General features: G+C 42.3%; 1 protein-coding gene and 1 non-coding gene across 2 annotated transcripts in view; both read left to right on the top strand.

The window, feature by feature from the left end:
* The window catches only part of LOC126092594 (collagen alpha chain CG42342-like), a 614,083-nt gene that overhangs the window by 112,757 nt on the left and 477,287 nt on the right, over positions 1-24,039 (top strand). The window lies entirely within an intron of this gene.
* On the top strand, positions 3,142-3,216 carry Trnas-cga (transfer RNA serine (anticodon CGA)). The gene has a single exon. It is a non-coding gene; the product is annotated as a tRNA-Ser (tRNA).

Here is a 24,039-nt window from a genome sequence, read left to right as displayed (position 1 = left end):
CAACCTGAGAAATCGGCAACCTACACAGTTGCAGTACTGCCTGAGTCACTGGTTTGGACCTTTCCCTCAGCTCTGTCCGTCTTTACCACTTCGGCTCTCCACCCAAAACCAGAGAGAATCTCTTCTGTTCCAAAGTGACATGAGGCACTCTGTGCTCTTCATGGCATCTGGTAGCACTCGTTCCACATGTGAAATGTCTCCTCACAAGAGGCACACACAATGCACACTGGATTTCTTTCCCTCCTTGGCAGCCATATCCCTAAGGGGTCCTTTTACGTTACTGCGATTGCAGCTCCCCACTACCAGTATTCGCAACCTGTGTGAATGCCCAGATCTTGCGGGCTGAGAGGCTTTTTTTGGATAGGGTGAAGGGTGAAGGACAACATCAGCCACAGTTAGCACCTGAAAATTTGTTCGTCAGACAAATTGGGGAGGCTCTCTGGTTGGTCCCCAGAAAATCTTTCACTGCTTTTCACACCTTGAAATAACCTCCAATTCAACCCCAAGTGGGGGGTCACCCTCAATGCAGGTAGGAATCTAGACAGTCACAGGGAGTGGACCAATCGGTGGATGCAAGGGATGTGCTGGATGTACCCTGCATCCCCACATCTGATTCCCCAAAACAATGCCCATTCACAACAGCCCCAAGCTTTGTGACTGAAGCCAGCACTCTTACAGCTGTGAGCAAAGGGTCACCAACTCAGATCATGTTTGAACAGAGCAGTCACAGTCCCTATCCATACTAAAGATGGTGGAACTATAGACTAGACTGTAATTAAAACCCAGAATAGTATTTACTAGATACAGAAATACTCAAGAAGTTTAAGAGTTTAGACTGAAGTGCACACATGAAGTACTAATATAAGTTGCTTCTAGTTATTAGAAGCTCATTACAACTCACAAAAGGTAAGTGGTGTGCTCTGGTTTTCTGATGATGATACAGAAGCTGCTGCCCAGCTAGTGTGTATTTCAACTGTTCGTATTTTGACAGGTGTTTGTTCTTATGTAGCAGTCAGTTTCTACAATTGAAACTGACTGCTCACACAAAAACAAATGCCTGTTACAATACAAACAGTTGAAATATACACTACAAAGTAATTAATAGCCTGAACTTTAGGTAATGGGTACACAAATACACAATAATTTAAGAGGTTATGTTAAAATGCACATAGTAAGTAAAAATAGAAGTCCCTTCTTGTTATTAGAAGCTTGCTATATCACATATCTTCAAGAGGTCAGCATGATAATGTGGATTTGGCAATATTGGGGTAGAGGGAGGTTGGATACCCTTCCTGCCAACACCCCTTCTCCCCTAGGATGGAAATTGTCCATCCCATCTGTTTGTGTTGAGTGTTATCCATGTGGATGTGGAAGAACATTTCTGAAATGTTTGCAGTTTATGTTATTGAGGCGGAAAATGTGTACCAACCCAGCATTCAGGTAAAACTGAGAAACTGCGTAAAAACCACATCCAGGCTTGCCAGCACATTGACCCTTGTTGTTAATCTGCCTGGCAGATTTGATCTGGGGCCAGTGTGCCTCATTGAATACCAGAACTGACATGCTAACATGCATTGCTATCTGGGCGAGTAACAGTAGCATAATATTTAGGACAGCTCTCATTTACATCTAATTATTATTTTGAACACTTATGTTGTGACACATTTTCATTAGTGTTGTTGATACATGCTGAAGTAGGCACATTGTTGTTTTTTATTATAATTGTTTGTTGAGCTTGTATCCATGTCATGTGAATGGCTGTAATTAATGAGTGCTTCTGCACTTTAGTGTTTCATTTGTGTCATCATAATTGACTGCGGAAAGAACATGGCTTATATTTGTACCATATGGTGTTTGGCAAAAGGTATGTGTTGTCCCCTGCATATATTCCATGTTTCTGTTCCATTTGGGGATGGTCATTACAGCTCTGTATAAGTCCAAATCTCTCTAATTTGACAGACATTTAAAGTTTAAAGCTTTGTAATGGAGCTGCATACATTAACATCCCTTCCAGAATGAGATTTTCACTCTGCAGCGGAGTGTGCGCTGATATGAAACCTCCTGGCAGATTAAAACTGTGTGCCTGACCGAGACTCGAACTCGGGACCTTTGCCTTTCGCGGGCAAGTGCTCTACCAACTGAGCTACCGAAGCACGACTCACGCCCGGTACTCACAGCTTTACTTCTGCCAGTACCTCGTCTCCTACCTTCCAAACTTTACAGAAGCTTTCCTGCGAACCTTGCAGAACTAGCACTCCTGAAAGAAAGGATATTGCGGAGACATGTCTTAGCCACAGCCTGGGGGATGTTTCCAGAATGAGATTTTCACTCTGCAGCGGAGTGTGCGCTGATATGAAACCTCCTGGCACATTAAAACTGTGTGCCCGACCGAGACTCGAACTCGGGACCTTTGCCTTTCGCGGGCAAGTGCTCTACCAACTGAGCTACCGAAGCACGACTCACGCCCGGTACTCACAGCTTTACTTCTGCCAGTACCTCATCTCCTACCTTCCAAACTTTACAGAAGCTCTCCTGCGAACCTTGCAGAACTAGCACTCCTGAAAGAAAGGATATTGCGGAGACATGGCTTAGCCACAGCCTGGGGGATGTTTCCAGAATGAGATTTTCACTCTGCAGCGCATATCATCGCACACTCCGCTGCAGAGTGAAAATCTCATTCTGGAAACATCCCCCAGGCTGTGGCTAAGCCATGTCTCCGCAATATCCTTTCTTTCAGGAGTGCTAGTTCTGCAAGGTTTGCAGGAGAGCTTCTGTAAAGTTTGGAAGGTAGGAGACGAGGTACTGGCAGAAGTAAAGCTGTGAGTACCGGGCGTGAGTCGTGCTTCGGTAGCTCAGTTGGTAGAGCACTTGCCCGCGAAAGGCAAAGGTCCCGAGTTCGAGTCTCGGTCGGGCACACAGTTTTAATCTGCCAGGAGGTTTCATATCAGCACACACTCCGCTGCAGAGTGAAAATCTCATTCTGGAAACATCCCCCAGGCTGTGGCTAAGCCATGTCTCCGCAATATCCTTTCTTTCAGGAGTGCTAGTTCTGCAAGGTTCGCAGGAGAGCTTCTGTAAAGTTTGGAAGGTAGGAGACGAGGTACTGGCAGAAGTAAAGCTGTGAGTACCGGGCGTGAGTCGTGCTTCGGTAGCTCAGTTGGTAGAGCACTTGCCCGCGAAAGGCAAAGGTCCCGAGTTCGAGTCTCGGCCGGGCACACAGTTTTAATGTGCCAGGAGGTTTCATATCAGCGCACACTCCGCTGCAGAGTGAAAATCTCATTCTGGAAACATCCCCCAGGATGTGGCTAAGCCATGTCTCCGCAATATCCTTTCTTTCAGGAGTGCTAGTTCTGCAAGGTTCGCAGGAGAGCTTCTGTAAAGTTTGGAAGGTAGGAGACGAGGTACTGGCAGAAGTAAAGCTGTGAGTACCAGGCGTGAGTCGTGCTTCAGTAGCTCAGTTGGTAGAGCACTTGCCCGCGAAAGGCAAAGGTCCCGAGTTCGAGTCTCGGTCGGGCACACAGTTTTAATGTGCCAGGAGGTTTCATATCAGCGCACACTCCGCTGCAGAGTGAAAATCTCATTCTGGAAACATCCCCCAGGATGTGGCTAAGCCATGTCTCCGCAATATCCTTTCTTTCAGGAGTGCTAGTTCTGCAAGGTTCGCAGGAGAGCTTCTGTAAAGTTTGGAAGGTAGGAGACGAGGTACTGGCAGAAGTAAAGCTGTGAGTACCAGTCGTGAGTCGTGCTTCAGTAGCTCAGTTGGTAGAGCACTTGCCCGCGAAAGGCAAAGGTCCCGAGTTCGAGTCTCGGCCAGGCACACAGTTTTAATGTGCCAGGAGGTTTCATATCAGCGCACACTCCGCTGCAGAGTGAAAATCTCATTCTGGAAACATCCCCCAGGATGTGGCTAAGCCATGTCTCCGCAATATCCTTTCTTTCAGGAGTGCTAGTTCTGCAAGGTTCGCAGGAGAGCTTCTGTAAAGTTTGGAAGGTAGGAGACGAGGTACTGGCAGAAGTAAAGCTGTGAGTACCAGGCGTGAGTCGTGCTTCAGTAGCTCAGTTGGTAGAGCACTTGCCCGCGAAAGGCAAAGGTCCCGAGTTCGAGTCTCGGTCGGGCACACAGTTTTAATGTGCCAGGAGGTTTCATATCAGCGCACACTCCACTGCAGAGTGAAATTCTCATTCTGGAAACATCCCCCAGGCTGTGGCTAAGCCATGTCTCCGCAATATCCTTTCTTTCAGGAGTGCTAGTTCTGCAAGGTTCGCAGGAGAGCTTCTGTAAAGTTTGGAAGGTAGGAGACGAGGTACTGGCAGAAGTAAAGCTGTGAGTACCAGGTGTGAGTCGTGCTTCAGTAGCTCAGTTGGTAGAGCACTTGCCCGCGAAAGGCAAAGGTCCCGAGTTCGAGTCTCAGTCGGGCACACAGTTTTAATCTGCCAGGAGGTTTCATTAACATCCCTGTTTCATGAGTGAATCACCATCAAAGATACCAGATACACCAACTGCCTGATTCATTAGTAGAAGTGGGATCTAACACAAGAAATTAACATACTGTACACAATTTTTACATTCACTTTGATCCAAATTCTTCATCTTAACTAAACATGTTTTGAGAAGATCTTACCTTTAATTTATAATATATAGGAAACAGTTACTTCTAAAATCATATTCGAGCATAGATGATCATTTTCTGAAAGATTTTTAATTTTGAACATAAGTTAATAAACAGAAATTGTGCAATGGCAAGGATAAATGTTTTAGATTGGGCACTGGAAGACTGTGTTTCTTCACAATATAAATGCATTCAGATTGCCACAGACTGCCCTGTCAAGTCAGCGCATATTGTCCAATGCTTCTCCAGTGAGTTAACTCCATCTGTGTGTTGTTATTGTGGAAGGTCTGCAGAACACCTATCTGTAACTGCAGTAACATTACCAGTAGACTCATTTATTTATTTATTTTTAGAGTCTACCCCTCTATTCACTCATTTGCTCATCCTGTAGACCCAGAAGACTTGCATACTATTACCCTATTAAATAAAATCAGTAACAGGCCTTTTGAATCCCAGAAAACACTGACCTCTTTTCTGGCAGATAACATCACCTTCTCCTAATATAATCACAGCTATTAGTGTCCATCTGGCTGATAGACTGCTTATGGTTTTGGTTGTTGAGTGGTTGAATAATATCTATATATAGAAAATGACCCATAAGAAAAGAAGTTTGTCTTCCATAAAGCTTTTCGTAGTTGATTCTTTGTGTGAAAAGTACTATTATCTTTCTTTTTAAGTGCTTGTGGAACAAGATGTCTCATAAATCTTTAACTGTCAGTTATTCCATATCATATTGTGCATTTTCTTGATGTTTTCATCTATGGTTGTAGTCTGGGCATGTACTTCACTTGGATCATCCTCAAGATGGGTCACAAACTTTGAATTTGGGTGCCCATTACCAACTCTTTAAAACCTAGGAGCATGCTCATTATAGAGCCTCACACACTTGGGATGTAGTTCCAGTGGAATTAGCCATCCTAAACAAGGCATTTTATGACAGCAGGTTATTCCAACCTTTCCATTTGAACAAACCTAAACATCATGACTACTTTAATAAACTTTTTAATAAAAAATTTCTGCATTATCTGATCTTAAAAACACTGTATAAATTTGTTACCAGCCTGAAAATTACCGTAGTTGATATTTCTGCTTAGTCTTAATTTCAAGAATATTTCTGCTCTTTATCTCACTTTTTGTAAGCTACCTCAAATATCAGATTGAACTATATGTCCACACTCTGCATCATCATCCAACAATCCAGAGGTGACCTATGAAATTAAAAATATCGCAAGTCTAAGGACCCAGAGCTTCTTTGAGTATAATGCACCCAGATAGCCATTGACTACAATAGCTGCTTCAGTATCAACACCATTTCAGTGTATGATGAGCACGTTAACTATGATAGTTTTGTTGCTGTAATGTACCCTATTGCCACCAAACAGTATGTTTAACATTTCACTGAAAATGAAAATACATATTCATTATTGATGACTAGTTTTGGGTGATCTGTTCATTTTTGAACTATTGCCTGCACCTTTGTCATGTGATTGTAAAATAATTCCAGTGTAATATGCAAAAGTTTTGTTTTTGTCCTCCAGTATACATTTGAATTGTCTGTCCTTGGCACAATTGACTTCAACACACTAGCATATGCCATATTTAAAGTACATGGATGTCAGTTGTGCTAAGGATGGAGATTTTAAATGTATGCTTTAATAACAGTTTGAAACTTTTTGTTACACTATAATTATAAGGGCACAGACAGTGGTTCAAAAATGAACAGACTCCTTCAAAACTAGGCACCATTAAGGAGTTTGTAGGCAAATGTAACAGAGAACAAAACAAGGAATTTATTAGAATGTTTAATATTATTTTGATAGTTTAGTTTCTGTTAATTTCAGATACAGTTTGCGTTACTCTGAAGTTACTATAATTTTCTGAGAAGTGGAACAGCTGGAATGAAAATATCATAGTATTTTATGAAGCACTATAGTCATTCTGCACACAAGGCAACTGTCATATTCTGCTGAAACTGGTGTGTCTACACTTTGCACTAACCCCTATTCTGTTACTGGTATTTCTATGTAGCTGGATTTCTTACCAAGTGCATGCTTGAGCTAAAAATGGTTGTTGATTATTGGTGGGAGTAATTTTTCATTCTTCATTTTATTTATTTTCAGTATTTGTTTTTTTGTAGGATAACTTTAAACCCATATTTTATCTTGCTAAATAACTAAAATATAAAATGCTGTTCTTTTATCCTTTCTGATCACTGATAAGTGTGTCCTGTTGTTATATGAAATGTTTGTATAAATTGTGTAGTACTGAATGGCAAGATCTAGAAGATAGCATCAGCTTGAAAAGGAAAGCAAGATGTAATATTTTCAGCCCTCATCCAGTAATATTTACCTTATTTTTATTAGTTATGAAACATCTGAACCATACATATGTATGGCTGCAATAATGATACACAGCATGTACTTGTACTATGGAAATAAATATCAGAAAGTCCATTCTGAAATTAAAGAGAGATAAGAGATTGTATCCACATACATTCATAAGCAATTGAATTACACACCCAGATGAAGCAGTGGCATGACTATGGTAGCTGGCACCTGGGGCAAACTTTGACTTTGTCCCTGAAATGAGTTGGCTACTAACTTCTCTTTTTCTTAGTGGAACTATTCAGAAAAAGAGCTTTGAGATCCAACACATAGAAAGTGGAGTCTTTCTGAACTCTGTCTCTGCAGGTGAGAATTTTGTCCCAGAGTCCCAGCACAGTCAGGCAGTCATACCTATGCATGTGACTGCACAGTTGACTTGCATCACAACTAGGTTTCCCAGTCTTACAGTTATCTCCTGTCAAATCCTGGAGAATCTAAACTACCTTTGTAAGAAACTGGTTGATAAGATGCACTGCTTCTTACAGTTCACCAATTTTTGGATTCAGGACAGTATGTGTTACTTTTTTGAGTGCCTTCTAGCATAGTGTCAAGTGAGAAAAGAAAAAGTGCTTGAATAGTTTCAGAGAATGATAACGCTATTGCATCTTGGTTGGCTGAATGCACACCTGATAAATTCAAGAAGTGCCTACCACAATTATCAAAGAGATCTAGATTATTTTTGTCTTCAACCTGTCCATTAAGTCCATTCTTGTAACTAGTCATCACTACAGTGTTATTGTAGCACTGTGATCTGCAGTCGCAAATATTCATTCATTCCTTTCTCAGTCAGCCTTAGATGTCATTCATAATACAACAACACAATACCACAACAATGTTAGTTTTCATGTACTCGCTAGCAGATATTGAGATGGATTCATATGAGATGGCATGGATACCACAGTGAAACAGTGCAGAATGCTGTCATGGAGGGTCCATGTGAATCATTGTATGGGCAGAGCTACTGATGCAGTTGCATACTTGTCAGTGGCAATAGGTTTGGCCCGGCAGTTCTTATGCTGACATGAACATATTTGGACCTTCCTTGTGCTGTTCCCTGATTCCACATGCCAAGTTGTTCAATCATGCACACTTGTCATGTTGTTTTCCCCGTGCTCATCTCTAGGCAGTGTTTGGATTTCTGCTCCCCCTAGATTGACTCACATGTGAAATTTATTTCCTCTTCTTGGCTCCTGCTCCCTGAATTTGTTGACAAGTCACCATTGGCATGGGATGTTCCATTTGTGCCAATAGCGATGTTTTCCACATGGTGTCGTGCCTGTGCAGGTGCAAAATTGGTGACATAGCATACTCTTAGTACAAAGGGTGCTAGGAAAGTTTTGCAATACAGATTTGTTTATTTAATTTTTTTGAAGTAATTTCTGCCACATTGAATGCACCTCTCCATCCTCTGAAACCAATTCCTAAACCAGTTATCTGTAGGAAGTAAGCCACACTCTTTGCCCCCAAGGCGTCAGGAGGTCGTCATCACTTGAAAACTGCACCCCATTCAGCTTCATTTTCGCATGCGGGAACAGTGCAAAGTCACAAGGAGCAAGCCCTGGATTATAAGGTGGATGCTCAAGAAGTTTCAGTCCAGTACCCCACAAATATTCTGTGCGTGCTTTGGCACGGTGAGCTGGAGCATTGTTAAGATGGAGGAAACAAGTGTCCATTCTCAACTTCTGTCACAGGTTCTTCAAAGATTGGATAACTTTGGACAGGCACTGTTCAGTGTACCACTTAGTTGTGACTGTCTTCTGTGTGTCCAAAATGACACGCTTCACAGTTCCATTTGATTTGAGGGAAAAAAGATAGAAAGAAATAAAAGAAACCAGCATCATTTTCTTCTTTACTGATTGGGATTTTCTGGCAGCTGCAGTTGTGTTTTCATCGTCAAAGTCCCTAACTTTGTGTTGAGTCTTAGTTGGCATGTCATAACAGTACAGCTAAGTCTCATTACCTGCCACAATTTTATTCACATACTAAGATTTTCCCTTAGAAAACTTCTGTTATGTCTCCCAGCACTAAGTCACACATCGTGTCATCTGCTCTTCCGTCAGTCTATAGACACCCAGAGACAACAAAGTTTAATTACTTGCAAATGATCATGCAGAATCTAAAGAATTCTTGGTGTATTTATTTATTTATTTATTTATTTATGCATTTATTTTACCTGGCAAGATTAGGGCCTTCAGGCCCTCTCTTACACCTAACCAGGCATACTCAGATTCAACAAATTTCAGTTTCTACAGAACATTAAGGACATATAACATGTTATACAGTATTAATGTTAAAGAAAAAAAAATAGAGATTATAAAAGTAGTACAATGATAATTATAACCATCAAAAAATAATTAAAACAATAAAGAATAATAGTAATAATAATAATAATAATAATAATAATAATAATAATAATGACTATGTGTATGAAAGTAAACATATTTTTCTTTTATGATTGTCAGTCCTATTGCTAGTTGGGAATTTTCTCGTAATATTCTTGCAGCTTGTGAGTTATTCTCATCATGCAGAGACATAAGACGATAGAATGGGGTGAAAAAGATATAGAAGAGGTAGATCGGTTAGAGGAAGAGAAATAGAATGGTAAAATTCGAAGCTATGATGGAGAGGAAAAGAAAAAGATGAGAGGAGCACAACAATGGTGGCTATACCGTCCCTAATATGTAAGTCTTGAGTTCCCTCTTGAATGTTGAGTGGTTCTGGATAAGACGCAGATCACAGGGGAGCGCGTTCCATAGTCGTATGGCTGAGATGGAGAATGACACGGAGAAAGATTTTGTGTTATGTAAAGGTACAGCCAATATGCTAGACATATCCGATCTGGTATTGCGGTTGTGGAATGATGATAGGTGTTTAATGTGAGAAGATAAGTATTGGGGGCACCAGTGGCTAAGAAATCGATGAAGTAAGCACATCGTGTGGAGATCGCGTGCCGTATATGGGCATATCCAACCAAGCTGGGAGTATGAAGGACTGATATGATCATACAACCGTATATTGCATACGTATCTAACGCAAGCATTCATCACTAGCTCGAGGCATCTCGAATTTTCACTATTTGTGCCGTGTTGAACTACATCACAGTAGTAAAGATTAGGCAAGATTGTGTTTGGACTAATTTTTGTTTAACATGGGTTGGAAATATTTTTCTAAATTTTTGAATTGCATGTAGGGAGGAGAGCGATTTCCGGCAAGCTGTGACTGTTTGTTCTTCCCAGTTTAGGTGTTCATCCAAGATTATTCCAAGGTCTTTTACTGTTTTTTGGTATGGTAGTTGGGTACCATTGAGGAGTATTTGAAGGACTGTTTCGCGAAAGTACCGACTGATTAACTTTGGATGAGATATAAGTATGACCTGGGATTTCTGGGGGTTTAGTTTCAGACCTAGGTTCTGTGCCCATCGAGAAACAGAGCAAAGATCTGCGTTCATACTCGCTACTGCATCAGCAATGTTCTTGGGGCTTGCACTTATGTACAGTTGGATGTCGTCGGCATATAGATGGTAGTTGCAGGAGTGAATCACTGAAGAAATATCATTAATGTACAGTGAGAAGAGTAATGGACCAAGGACGGAGCCTTGGGGAACTCCAGAGCGCACGTTTTTCGATGATGACTTTTCTGACCCACAAATGACTTGTTGACTTCTGTTTTTGAGGTAGCTGTCGAACCAGTGTATTGCGCTGTTTGAGAAATTCAGCTGCTTCATTTTAATTAGTAATATATCAAAGTCAACTGTATCAAAAGCCTTGCTAAAGTCAAGCAGTGTTAGGATGGTAGCTTCACGTCTGTCCATAGCATGTTTAATGTCATCAGTTACTTTGATTAATGCAGTTGCTGTACTATGGTGCTTTACGAAAGCCTGACTGATATTTGTCGTGGATGTTATGAGTTTTGAGGTAATCCGTCAGCTGTTCATGGACGATGTATTCTAGGGCTTTAGATATTGCAGGAAGTATGCTGATCGGCCTGTAGTCACCTGGCGACTTAGGGTTGTCAGTCTTGGGTATAGGTTGAATTAAACTTTGCTTCCACTCAGTAGGATATGTACTACTGACAAGAGACAGGTTGATGATGTCTGTGATAACTGGAGTAATAGTGTTTACGACGTTCTTAATCATGCCAATGCCAACTCCATCATTTCCTACTGCCTCGGAAGAGATGCTCATAATTGCCTTGTGTACTGTGCTGGTAGTGACATGTTTTAGGAAAAACTTGTCTCTCGAGAGATTGATATCTTGGGGCTGGTAATTTGTCGCTGCATGGCAGTTTACAGCTGTTGAGAAGAAATCGTTTAATTCTTCTGCAGACGCTTGATAAACAGCATCAGCATTTAGCTCTAAGGCATTGTCTATTTGGTTATAGATCTAGCATTTTCCTCATAGCATCAATATTTTCCTCTGTAACTGATGATCCAGGCCTTCCCATCCTCTCAGGATCCTCCAGAGTGAAATTTCCTCTTTGGAATTCTCTGTAGCACCTGAATATAGTTGTACAATGTGGACACACATCACCAAGTGCAAGAGTAATTTCTTCAAAGCACTGGTATATGTTTAAACAACGCACGGAAGTTTTACCGCAAAAGTATGAAGTATTCTCAGAACACAACAACAGTCAGTCTCATGCCACTTACTGTTGTGTTGTATTGCAAATTGTATTGTATTAATTTGTATCCACCATGGACCCGGCATTTCTGTATTGCTGGCATGATCAGTTGCAGCTCCAGAATCAACAGTAACTGCAGCAGAATCAGTTGCAGTGGCTGCTCAAACAGAGTGTTGAACTGATCTGTCCACATGCCACACTTGTTTCAAACCAGACTCCTGCGGAAAAGCCTTCTCCCCCCACTGCTGTTTGCTGGTTTCGATGAGTCTACAAAAAAGTTGAAGAACTACCTGCATTGGTTTTTGATGGACTGCCTGGTAAGGCCATTGATCTAGGGGCAGAGGCTGCCTTGTTATTGTCGAGCAGTGTGGTATTGTATGAATCCTTGCAGAATTTGAAGCCCTCTACTGGGCTTGACAGCCTTAGCCTTCAGGAACTTTGTCAGTTGCTCATGCAGTATTTAGTTCATCAGAAGCATGTGGTGGCAGCATGGTTACAGTTCAACCAGCACCACGGGCATCCAGACAGTCATGTGTGGCATGGATCACTAATCTGCATAGTGTCTTGCGCAAGTGTCAATTTGAGTGTCCTCAGTGTGCTACCTCGTATATAGACTCATTAATTAAGTACTTTATCATCCATGTAATGCCCAATCCATAGGTTCAAAATAGGGCTTTGGCTTGGTCCCACCCTTCTTTAGCTGAACTTACTAAGGTTGTGGATTATATGAACTGAAGGCAGTTGACTGAGTGAGGTGACAATGTGGTTAGCGCACCAGACTCACATTGGGAGGACGGCAGTTCAAACATGTGTCCAGAAATCCTTATTAGGTTTTCTGTGATTTTACTAAATCGCTCCAGCCAAATGTTGGGATGGTTCCTGTGAAATGGCGTGGTCAATTTCCTTCCCCATCCCTGATACAATCTGAGCTTGTGCTCTATCTCTAATGACCTTGATGTTGATGGGATGTTAAATCTGGGCTTACTGTCTGACAACTGGCATGTGGTAGATATGTGCGGCAAACATTCCCCGGTGCCCCATGGAGTGAGACAAGCAGCCTCACCTTCCACTTAGCTACCATGTGATGATGCTGTTCACGATTTGAGTACAGTGCAGTCATGACACTGCCCATCTCGGCTCATGTTGGGCTCAGTAGGTACGATTCAGTTGAAGTATCATACTTCCTGCTCACTACATTTTTGGGGTTCTTGGTGTTGCTCTCCTTCCACAGCTGTTTCTGCTCAATGGGTAAGCCACAATTGTCATTTGGCTCAGATTGACACTATTTATTCACAACCGATACAAAAGAGTTACATGTTTGTACCTGTTACTGTCCTTCAAAGTAGTCACCAGCATTGTGTAGAACCCATTGCCAACGATGTGGAAGGCATAGTATACCGTTAGCGGAGCCTGTTATGTTGATGGTGCAAATGGAGTGGTCTAAAGTTATGGTGATTCTCATGCACGACTGTGATGGTGTTATCCTAACTCATTACGTTCCTCCATGGCAGACCGTCAATGCACAGTATTACTGTTCATTTTTGGAGCATCACTTGCAACTGGCTTTGCAAAGGAAGCGGCGACACTTTCTGTGCAGCCCACCCATCATTTTGCATGACAATGCACGTGAGCATACAGTGCAAGCTGTGACTGCTCTGTTCGGACAATGGGACTGGGAAGTATGGTACCATCCACCATACTCCCCAGACTTAAGTCCTTGTGGCTTTGATTTGACTCTGAAGACGAAGGAACCTCTTCATGGTATTTGCTTCAGAACTGTTCCAGTGATTCAACAGTCAGTAGATTGCTCCATTTGTACCATCAACAGAACAGACTCTGCTAATGGTATACTCTGCCTTCTTCATCACTGGCAACAGGTTCTACACAACGCTGGTAACTACTTTGAAGGACAGTAACAGGTGCAAACATGTAACTCTTTTGTATCAGTTGTGAATAAATAGTTGCCACTATTTAACTTCCAACCCTCGTAAATACATTGTGTATGTTATGCCACATAGTGGGCCTTTTGACAACAGTTTGTGATGCTTAACAATCTGTGTGATGATAATTGGGGGCCCTAGTGTTTTTCTTGAATTCAGAGGCTGTCTCCAGTGCCACACAAGCATTGCCCCAACTTATTCTGCTAATGTTGACCAAGGAGGGGTGACTGATTGAGTTTCTGGTAGATGTGGGAGCAATGGTCAGCCTAATTAACTTTGACATGTACAGGCTGTTGGGGTGCCCTGTGTGGCAACTGCCACTGCATCAAATAGTGTCTTGTAGTAAATAGTGCATTCTTTTGTGGGGCTGTTTCTCCACCTCAACACTGTATAAGAATGTGGAATGTCAACATAAGTTGTTAGTGGTTAACTCACTGTCATCGCAAAATATTGTCATGCAGTGTAATTAGATGAATGACAAACACTAACTTCACTTAAAGAAGGTTTATTCAGCACTTGCACATACAAGAGCGGGGAGCGAACTTCCTCCGGCCAGAACACATATGGTATATATACAGTTACAGAACATTCCAGTACAATCATTCTTGACATTTGTGGATACTTCTAGAATATACTCGAATCAAATATAGAAATTAAAATTTTACAGTTTTGGTGAGTTTTTAAGTCACTACCCACCATGCAACAGTCTAGTCTCATAGCCACTACACCACAGTTTCTGTGACATTGCTCCCTTCTTAAGAGAACAGCGTGTCTGGGAATGAGTCATCGGTCCTGCATACTCTGACTCCCCATGACTGATGTTCGCCCTGGCGTTGATCTTCTTAGAACTTTCTTTGCTGCTATGCTCTTTGTCACCTTTCCGCTTGTTGCTTGTCACTGGAGCTTCGAATTCACCTGGGTTGCAGGATCCTTATAGGGCTTCATTCGAAGGATGTGGACTGTATCTCTGATCTTTTGTCATCTTGTGTTGGGGTTGATACCTTCAACTTCATAAGTAACGTCAGACAACTGTCTTACAACCTTATAAGGTCCAAAGTAGCGCCTGGGATCTTCTCAGAGAGACCAATCTTCCGAACAGGAGTGAAGATCCAGACGAGGTCACCAGGCTAGTAGACAACAGGGTTGTGGCTCACATCATACCTTTGGCAATCGTATTCTTGAGCCTGAAGCGTGTGGAGTCGAGCTAGCTGCCGAGCTTCCTCAGCTCTGGTTAACACCTGGCCGATGTAGTCGTCGTCCACGTTATCAGGATGTAATGGAAATGCAGTGTCCATCATTGTAGTTGCCTCACGCCCATGCACCAGGAAAAATGGCATAAATCCTGTGGTGTCTTGTTTAGAGGTGTTGTAGGCTAATGTCATGAAAGATAGCACCTCATCTCGGTTGCCCTGCTCAACATTGACAAACATTGATAGCATGTTGGCCAAAGTTTTATTAAGGTGTTCAGTAAGCCCATTAGTTTGTTGATGGTAGGCAGTCATCATTTGATGAGTAATGTTGCACCGACAGTTTATCTCTGTCACAAGATTCGATTTAAAAACTTTCCCTCAATCCATAATTAACAACCTTGGGGCACTGTGTTTTAATACAATGTCTTCCATGATGAATTTGGCTACCTCGAATGCTTCGGCTGTTTTCATGGCTTTTGTAATGGTTTAGTGTGTCAGATAATCAGTGCAAACAATAATCCATCTATTGCCACCAGCAGATGTTGGAAATCATCCGAGTAGGTCAATCCCAACATGCTGGAAAGGTGTTTCAGCTGGTGGAATTTGTATGAGTCGGCCAGTTGGTTTCTGAGGAACTGCCTTTCTCCTCTGGCACTGTCGACAGTGCAACGCATAGTGACGGACACTCCTAAATAAACCTGGCCAGAAAAATCTCTTACGGATCCTATCATCTGTCTTAATAAATCCTAAATGTCTGGCCTCAGGTGTGTCATCTAATTTCTGTAGAACATCTAAGCACATGTGTTTAGGAATCACTGGTAGCCACCTCGTTGCAAACGGATCAAAGTTTTTCTTGCAAAGTAATCCATTAACTACCTTAAATAGTCCTTTCACATCTTCTGACCAATTTAAGGCAAGCATAATCTGAGATATCTTGGCATCCTTCTTCTGCTAAGCAGAGAGATCATGGAGTGCAGGGAGATAGTCACTATCTTCATCAAAGTCTTTATGGTCTTGCACAGGGTTTCTTGAGAGACAGTTGGCATCTTGGTGTTTTCTTCCACTTTTGTACACTATGGTAATGTCATACTCTTGAGGACGTAGTGCCCACCTGGCAAGTTGTCCTGTTGGATCCTTAAGACCTGTCAACCAACAAATTGAATGATGGTCTGTAATCATTGTGAATGGCCTTCCATAGGGATACTGTCAAAATTTGTACATGGCCCAGATCACAGCAAGACATTCTCTTTCTGTAGTTGAGTAGTTTCTCTCAGCTTTTGTAAGTGTCCTAGAAGCATAGGCTATAACCTTCTCTTTTTCATCTGAAGTTTGCACCAGAACAGCACCGATCCCATACCCACTGGCATCTGTGTGTAGTTCTGTAGGTGCTTTCTCATCATACAGACCAAGCACAGGGTCAGTCATCAGAGCTTTTTGCAGCATATCGAAAGAATCTTGTTGAGCACCACCCCAGATAAATTTAGCATTGGCTGTAACAACTCTTGGAGTGGCCTGGCTTTGATACAAATTCTTTTGATAAAATGACTGTAATAAGAACATAATCTGAGGAGGCTTCTCACATCTCTAATACTTTTAGAAATAGGTAATTCTGTTACAGATCTTGCCTTTTCTGGGTCTGGCCACACACCTTCGTTTGACACAAGGTGTCCAAGTATTTTGGTTTCTTTTGCTCCAAAGAGACACTTTCTTGGATTAAGTTTCAGTCCACCACATTGGAGACCCTTAAGAACAGCCCTCAGTCTATTTATCTATTCATCAAATGTCTCTGAGAACACTATAATGTCATCTAAATAACAAAGACACTTTGTCCACTTCAGGTGACTTAGAAGATTATCCGTCATCCATTCAAAAGTTGCTGTTGCATTACACAAACCAAACGGCAATACCTTAAACTTATACAGGCCCACAGGGGTGATGAATGCAGTTTTCTGATGATCAGCCTCATCTGCTTCAATTTGTCAGTAATCCAAGTACATGTCCATGGTTGAGAAAAACTGAGCCCCCTTCAGACAATCGAGTGTATTGTCAATTCGTGGAAGAGGGTAAACATCCTTTTTAGTTATCTTATTAAGCTTCCTGCAATCAACACAAAAGTGCCAACTGCCATCCTTCTTCCTGAAAAGAACCACTGGTGACAACCATGGGCTCTGCGAAGGCTGAATGATGTCATTCTTCATCGTTCTCTATACCTCGTCACGAATTATTCAACGTTCCATTGCTGACACATGGTATACTGTCTGGCTCCATGGTGAGATCTGGTGATTGTTGAGCTAGAAGATCTTGTCTCGTAGTGGTAGCACTAATTTCACCCACAGACTCGGCATGGGAGCTGTTCTGCAGTTAATGGCTCAGCGTTTGCTATGCACATGTGCCTTGGAAGGATCTGCAGTTCTTGGTGACAGTTAACTATCCACAATTCACTGAATCCATTCTTAAATGAGATGACAGAGGCTGGTATGACCAAGTTATTCTTCAGTGGTATGCTTCTCTTACATTCAACTACAAGATCCATGGGTTGATGCATGGCATGACACGACAGTTACCTTTCTAGAACTGACTGCAGGAATGATCACTTCATCCAGCACACATAGTCTTCACACTCTCAGATGCCCAATTTCCTGTCCACAGTATCTGATCTCGTCTAACATAATCTTCAAGCAACCACAATCTATAATTGCCTGAGAAGCTTTCAGAAAGTCCCATCCAGGAATGACATCATGACTACACTCTTGTAGGACAATGACTTCCAAGGGCTGAGTATGACCACTTATACCCACACGAATGACACATCTTGCTGTAGGTTTTACATATTCCCTATTAGACACCTTCAGCAGAGATGTTTTGCTGCCAACGAATATGGTTTTCTGCAACTGGCGATGGTACTTCTCCGAAATGACTGAATATGATGCTCCAGAGTCCACAAGAGCTTGGGCTGGTGGGCCATCCATGAGGATATCAACGTAGCTTCCTATAATTCTTGTAGTGATTGATGGCAGACGATTTTTTTCATTGGCAGCCTCACCTCCAAGGAAGGTTGCACCCTTTAGTTTTCCAGGTTTCGGCAGCTAGGTGATTGGCTGGAGCTTCTAAACGGCAATGGAGACCTTGGTCGGCATGTTGGGGAGTGTCCTCTCCAGCTGCTAGCTTGCAGCGATGGTGACCTATGTCGTCCTGCACCCACATCTTCTTGTTCATCTTCGTCATCCCGGAGTTGACAATGGCTAAGATCGGTCTGATGTCTTCTGGCATGGGCATCATCATATATCCGCCACCTTTCTCGACAGTGGCACACCACATGTCCCGGTTGTCCTCAGTGGAAACATATGGGTTGGTTATCCTGGGTCCTCCAGATGTCAGTGTTCCTTGGTACCCAAACAGGTTCCTCATGCGGCATTGTAGGAATGTAGCTTCACCTGGGTCTCAACTTTTTCACTGTTTTAAAGGGTGATAAAGGACGAGAGATTGGGTTCAATGTCTGTTCCACTTCCTCCCTTATGATCTCTTGAAGTGTCTCAGTTTTTTGCTCGCCGTGCAATCCTAGTGCCTTCTGAACTTCCTCTCTCACTATTTGGCGAAGAACACTTGTGAAATCAGTTTCTTCCTCCATCACAGACAATGATATGACATTTGGAAGCCGTTCAAACTTATTGTGTGTAATTCTTTTTTGATGCATTGTCTCAATATACTGGCACCATTTTATGAAGTCGTCTGCTGTAGAAACCTCCTTCAGGTGTAGGGCTTGATCCATGTCCTCAGCAATACCCTTCATGATATGTGCAACCTTATCTTCCTCCTTCATTCTAGGATTCACAATTTTACACAGCTGCAAGATGTCTTGAATGTAGGATGCTGTAATTTTGTGCCCTGCACTTTAATTTATCTTCTGCCTTGCACTTCTGTCATTGTGTGTCACTGAAAGACTTGTGCAGTTCCGCCTGGAATACTTCCCAGCTTGTGAACTTCCCCTCATTGTTCTCATACCATGGCTTGGCAGTCCCCTCCAAGTAGAAAAATTCATTAGCCAAACACACAGTGTCATCCCATTTGTTAAATTTGGCTATATGCTCACATACCCTCAGCCACTTGTTAGGATCTTGGCCATCATCACCAGAGAACCCGGAAGAATGTCTCATGTGGTGGCACACAGTTGCTGTCATCATAACATCCTCTTCTTCTGTCTCCAATAGATTGCTATCTGTTGAATATGGCTCAAACTTGGGTCTCTCGCCATGTAAACGGTGTCTCTGTTGTGACCTGATGGGAGCCACTGTGTCGTCGATAATGTGCACTATCACAAGTTCCAATACCTGGCGCCTCCACCAGAATAATGTCACGTAGAAGAAGGTGTAATTAGATGAATGATGAACACTAACTTCTCTTAACGAAGATTTATTCAGCACTTGCACATACAAGAGCGGGGAGCGAACTGCCTCCAGCCAGAACACATACGGTATATATGCAGCTACAGAACATTCTAGTACAATCATTCTTGACATTTGTGGATATGTCTAGAATGTACTCAAACTGAATATAGAAATAAATTTTACAGTTCAGGTGAGTTTTGAACTCACCTTCCATGCAACAGTGTAGTCTCATAACTACTATACCATGTTTTCTGCAACAATAACTTTTGGTTAGGTGCCTTTATCATTTTTGGATTTCAGTTCTTTGATGAAGTTTTAGAGCCCCAATCAGTGTCCTTTCAAGATTTAGACTCCGTACTATGATCATACAACCAGCTGTTTGAGAATGTTTTTGGTCAGACAGAAAGTTTCAAGGCACAAGCCTCCCTTCGGCCATCAGAAATACCTAAATTTATTGTTCCTGTCCTGTTTACTTTGCAAGGTGCATTGAGGTCAAGGTTGAGTTGCAGCATTGGCAGGACCTTGGCTCATTTCTACTATTTTGTTGAGTTAGTGGGCCACCTCTTTGTTGGTTACTCAGGAGCCAGATGGTGCCACACACCTTTTTGGATATTTTAAACATATGGTCAGAGTGCAGTGAGTTGCAGGCTCTTCTCCCATTCCACATGAAGAGGAGGTGTTCGTGAAGTTGTCAGGTGGCCAGTAGTTTTTATACATCAATTTGTGCAATGTATACCTGCAGTTGTCAGTAGATGCTACTTCTTGGAGTTTCTTGATGCTCGACATCCCCTTTGAGTTTCAACAGTTCAGTCACTTACCTTTTGGAATTTCGTATGTGCCAGGAATTTATCAACAATATTCAGAGCAACTGATTCAGGACATTCCCTGTGGCATAAAATACCTTGATGACATCTGGGTCATAGGCTCTGGACGAGAGAAGCATTTATGTAATCTGCAGGTGGTTTTCCAGCACCTCCTGGAGAACAGTGTTCATTGCAGGTTGGAAAAATTTATTTTCTTTTTCTCCAAAAGTGAATTTTTCATGTCAAATGTTTGGCAAAGGTGGCCTCTCTCTATGGATGAGGATGTCCAAGCCATCATCAGTCTGCCTGTGTCCAAGAACATGAATGAGCTCCAATCCTTTTTGGGGGAATATTTCTTATTATGTTAAATTCATTCTTTACATCATGCACAACTGCAACCTCTTAAGCACACTAAGCCATACTGGCAGCCAGGGTTAACCATTTATCCATTGTAAAAGAGGCCAGACAGGAAGCGGAGCACAGATGTTGATTGATGGACTGAACAGCACAATGATAATCCACAGGCCACACAAGGGCATCAAATGTGAGTGGTCTGTGGATTATCACTGTGCTGTTGAGTCCTTCAATCAACATTTGTGCTCCGCTTCCTGTTTGGCCTCTTTTACAATGGATGAATGGTTAACCCTGGCTGCCAGTATGGCTTAGTGTGATTCTGACGCATTGGAAATCAGGTGGGATCAAGCAGCCCATCACTTATGTATCCAAAACACTTTTCATGGTGCAACATGAGTAACGCAAGGGGGCAAGGTGGTGCTGTCTATCGTTCTTAGTGTTAAATGGTTTAGCTAGCAGATTGGACTGCCCACTGATTGCAGATGTGGATCCTCTTTGATGCTATGACATTTGTTACTGGTCCATTGCTTAATATGCTCATGCAGATGGGCAGTCATGGTTTTCAGTGGAACCCGACCCAAAGTTTGGTCAACAGGAGGCTCTAGTTTTCACATTGGCCAATACCTTGCAGTGGACATTCCTGGATTTTCCTTTGATGCCACAGGAGATCACTGCTGCCATGTCCACTGACATGCTTTTCTGGAAAACCATTTCAGCAGCCCAAACAGAAGGGTCTAAGCATGTCCTTTCAGGAACACAGGAGCACATTCAGCATGGCATACATTTTTTCTGCTGCAAGATCAGCTCAGTGTTCTCATGCTTGTCACGGAGGATGTGATATTGAGCATCTTGTGTGGGTTTGCACAGCCTGTGCACAAAACCAACCTGCATCACCATGACAGTTTTCCTCTTGGCCAGTTTTAGAGCACCCGTGGGACAGAGTGCACATCAACTTCATGGGTCCTTTTGGGAAGCATGTGCTTGTTTGTTCTCAATGTATTGTGAAATTGTCAAACTGTCCTCCACAATGTCAACAGCTACTATTTGTGTGTTTCAGGTCATTTTAGCTATCGAGGGATCTCCCTGGAGCCACATCTTAATAACAGCTGATGATTTGTGGCATGAGAGTTTGCTGATTTTTAGATATGCAGTCATATCCAATATCCACCATCCCATTTCAGTCAGCTTCTAACTGTGAGGTGGAGCAATCATGTGAATGGTCAAAACCAAAGAAGTCTATGCCTGCCTTGTCCTGCAACAATACACTGTCCTTTATTCTTGCACATACTTGGTGATGCCAGTTAACAGATGCAGTCCAGTGGAACATTTGCATTAGCGTGAGCCACAGGGCCTTTTGGATCTGTTGCACACTGAGTTGCATTCCACAGAACATTGCAGCCTAACACGTTTTGCTCATGTGGTTGCCATTTGGGCCTGATCTTTCTGCTGGCATCGAGGGGTGCTGCCTGGCATTGTGGTGGGCCAAAAAACTCATTATTTGTTTGTGATGGATGTCTGTTGGTAGCAGCTGACCTATCATTCCAATCACTTGTGTCCACAACCTGTTGGACATTCTAAGCAACTATCTTCAAGCCAGCCAGACAACTATGTCAGTCATGGCATTGTTCTAATTGAAGACTCCCAATTGCAGCAGCATGCTAACTTGTTGCCATCCCCATAACACTTCTGCCATCCTATTTGCAAAACAGGGCACCAATGGGAATAGCTCCGACAACTACCGAAGGTGAGCCCATGGGATTTGAATTAGCACCCTCCTTTCCCCACACACCAGTGGATGAGTCCTCACCCCACTGATTCTGCTGGACCAACCACTATCCCTGCCTCTGCAATCTTCTGCTCTTGCAATGTAGCCAACTCTGTTGTTCGTGTCTCATTTAGTGATCAGTCCTGTGCCAGAAATTGCTCAATCCCTTCAGTTTTGCAATGTAGGTCATGGCAGAAGCCAGGCCATTTTAGCCCTACATGGCCTTTCAGGGGGGGATTTAGTATCCACAGCAGTGGACATTGAGATGGGAGCAGGTGAACTGGTGTGGGTAAAGTAGCAGAATAGTGCTGAACACCGCCATGATAAATGTGGTTAACAGGGACCTTTTTGCCTCGCCTCACATTCTCATGGAGTCAAACATCAGATCACTGTGACATCTGATTGCTCCACAAATCTGGATGCTGCATAATTTGACCACCAGCCACAATGAGCCCCTTTCAGACTCTGTCAGGTGCTGAAAATGCTGTCTCACTTAAGTATGCAGCATGTCCGTGTCCTTCCCCGGGTCATTCCATGTCAATTCAACACACCTCTCAACCTGACGCTCTCGGATTTCTTTTGTTGCATTCAATGACCCAGATAAGAGAGGGAAAAATACCAATTTGCAGATGTGTATTGTAGTGGACTGACAAGACAGCCAGTCCACAGTGACGGGTAACCGAAAGGCACGCGTTTACACACGCCGGCTGGTGTTAGGTCTGAAACAGGATACGTAGTGAATGCTATAAAGAAAAGTACGTAGCTGCTGTAATACTTAACTTTAATCCATCATTTGTATACAGCATTCTTGATGATACAAGTGAGACTCTCTCTAGAAATGGTTAATGGCGCCTTGCTAGGTCGTAGCCATGGACTTAGCTGAAGGCTATTCTAACTATCTCTCGGCTAATGAGAGAAAGGCTTCGTCAGTGTAGTCACTAGCAAAGATGTCCGTACAACTGGGTGAGTGCTAGTAAGTCTCTCAAGACCTGCCGTGTGGTGGCGCTCGGTCTGCGATCACTGACAGTGGCTATACGCAGGTCCAACATGTACTAATGGACCGCAGCCGATTTAAAGCTACCACCTAGCAAGTGTGGTGTCTGGCGGTGACACCACATGTATTACAACTGTGAAAAAGTTACAGGTCTGGGAAGTTTGGAATTTATGCTAAATTTACATGCGTATGTCACAACATAAATGACTGTAACTTTGATTCTAATTCAGTTACAGCAATGAAAATGGTACCATAGGAAAGCTAACAAAAGATCTTTACATTGATATGCCACATGACAGGTTTCTAAGAATTTTCATACTAAAGGTCATTGACCTTGACCTTTGACTTTGAATATCTCAAAAAACCCATCTTCATTTTTTAAAATATATTTAATTGCTCCATAAGGCATCATGAACAAAAATTATTTTGTCAATATAAGTACACTATCGACATGCAGTAAGCAGCTATGTATCCAGTTTTTTTTTTTTCTATAACACTAGCCAACAGCAGTTACTTTTATTCAGAACAGTTCTTTAATATTTCTAGCTGTGAACAATCAATGAGAGACATTTTTATTTAAACCAATCAACATTAGCCTGTTTTAGTGAACAGCCAATCAGAGAGACTCTTATTTCAACTAGTCGCAATTAGTCCACTGATCTCTATATATTATGCAAATTTTGTTTCGTATGTTTTATGGCTGTGGCTTGTTTAACAAAGTGCAGTGTAAATGTGTCGTAAAGTAATAATTAGTAAAAAATGAATTTCAGGTCAAAATTGTATTGTTGCAATCTGTTTAGGGAAGAAGGTCATGCAAGGGTGCAAAAGAATTTAAGGAATGTCAGAAGAATTTAAGAAATGTTAGTGGATGATAAACAAATATCCTAATGTATTGTTAGGTGGAAAAATTTGCAGTAAATGTAGAAAAAAATGGCAAAACCCAACAATAACTACAGATGTTGCCTCAGTTGGGCCAAATACTTCCAGAGAATAT

This window comes from Schistocerca cancellata, chromosome 1 (genome assembly GCF_023864275.1).
Source record: "Schistocerca cancellata isolate TAMUIC-IGC-003103 chromosome 1, iqSchCanc2.1, whole genome shotgun sequence".
NCBI lineage: Eukaryota > Metazoa > Arthropoda > Insecta > Orthoptera > Acrididae > Schistocerca > Schistocerca cancellata.
The sequence above is the reverse complement of the archived record's forward strand: the minus strand, read 5'-3'. Positions and strand labels throughout refer to the sequence as shown.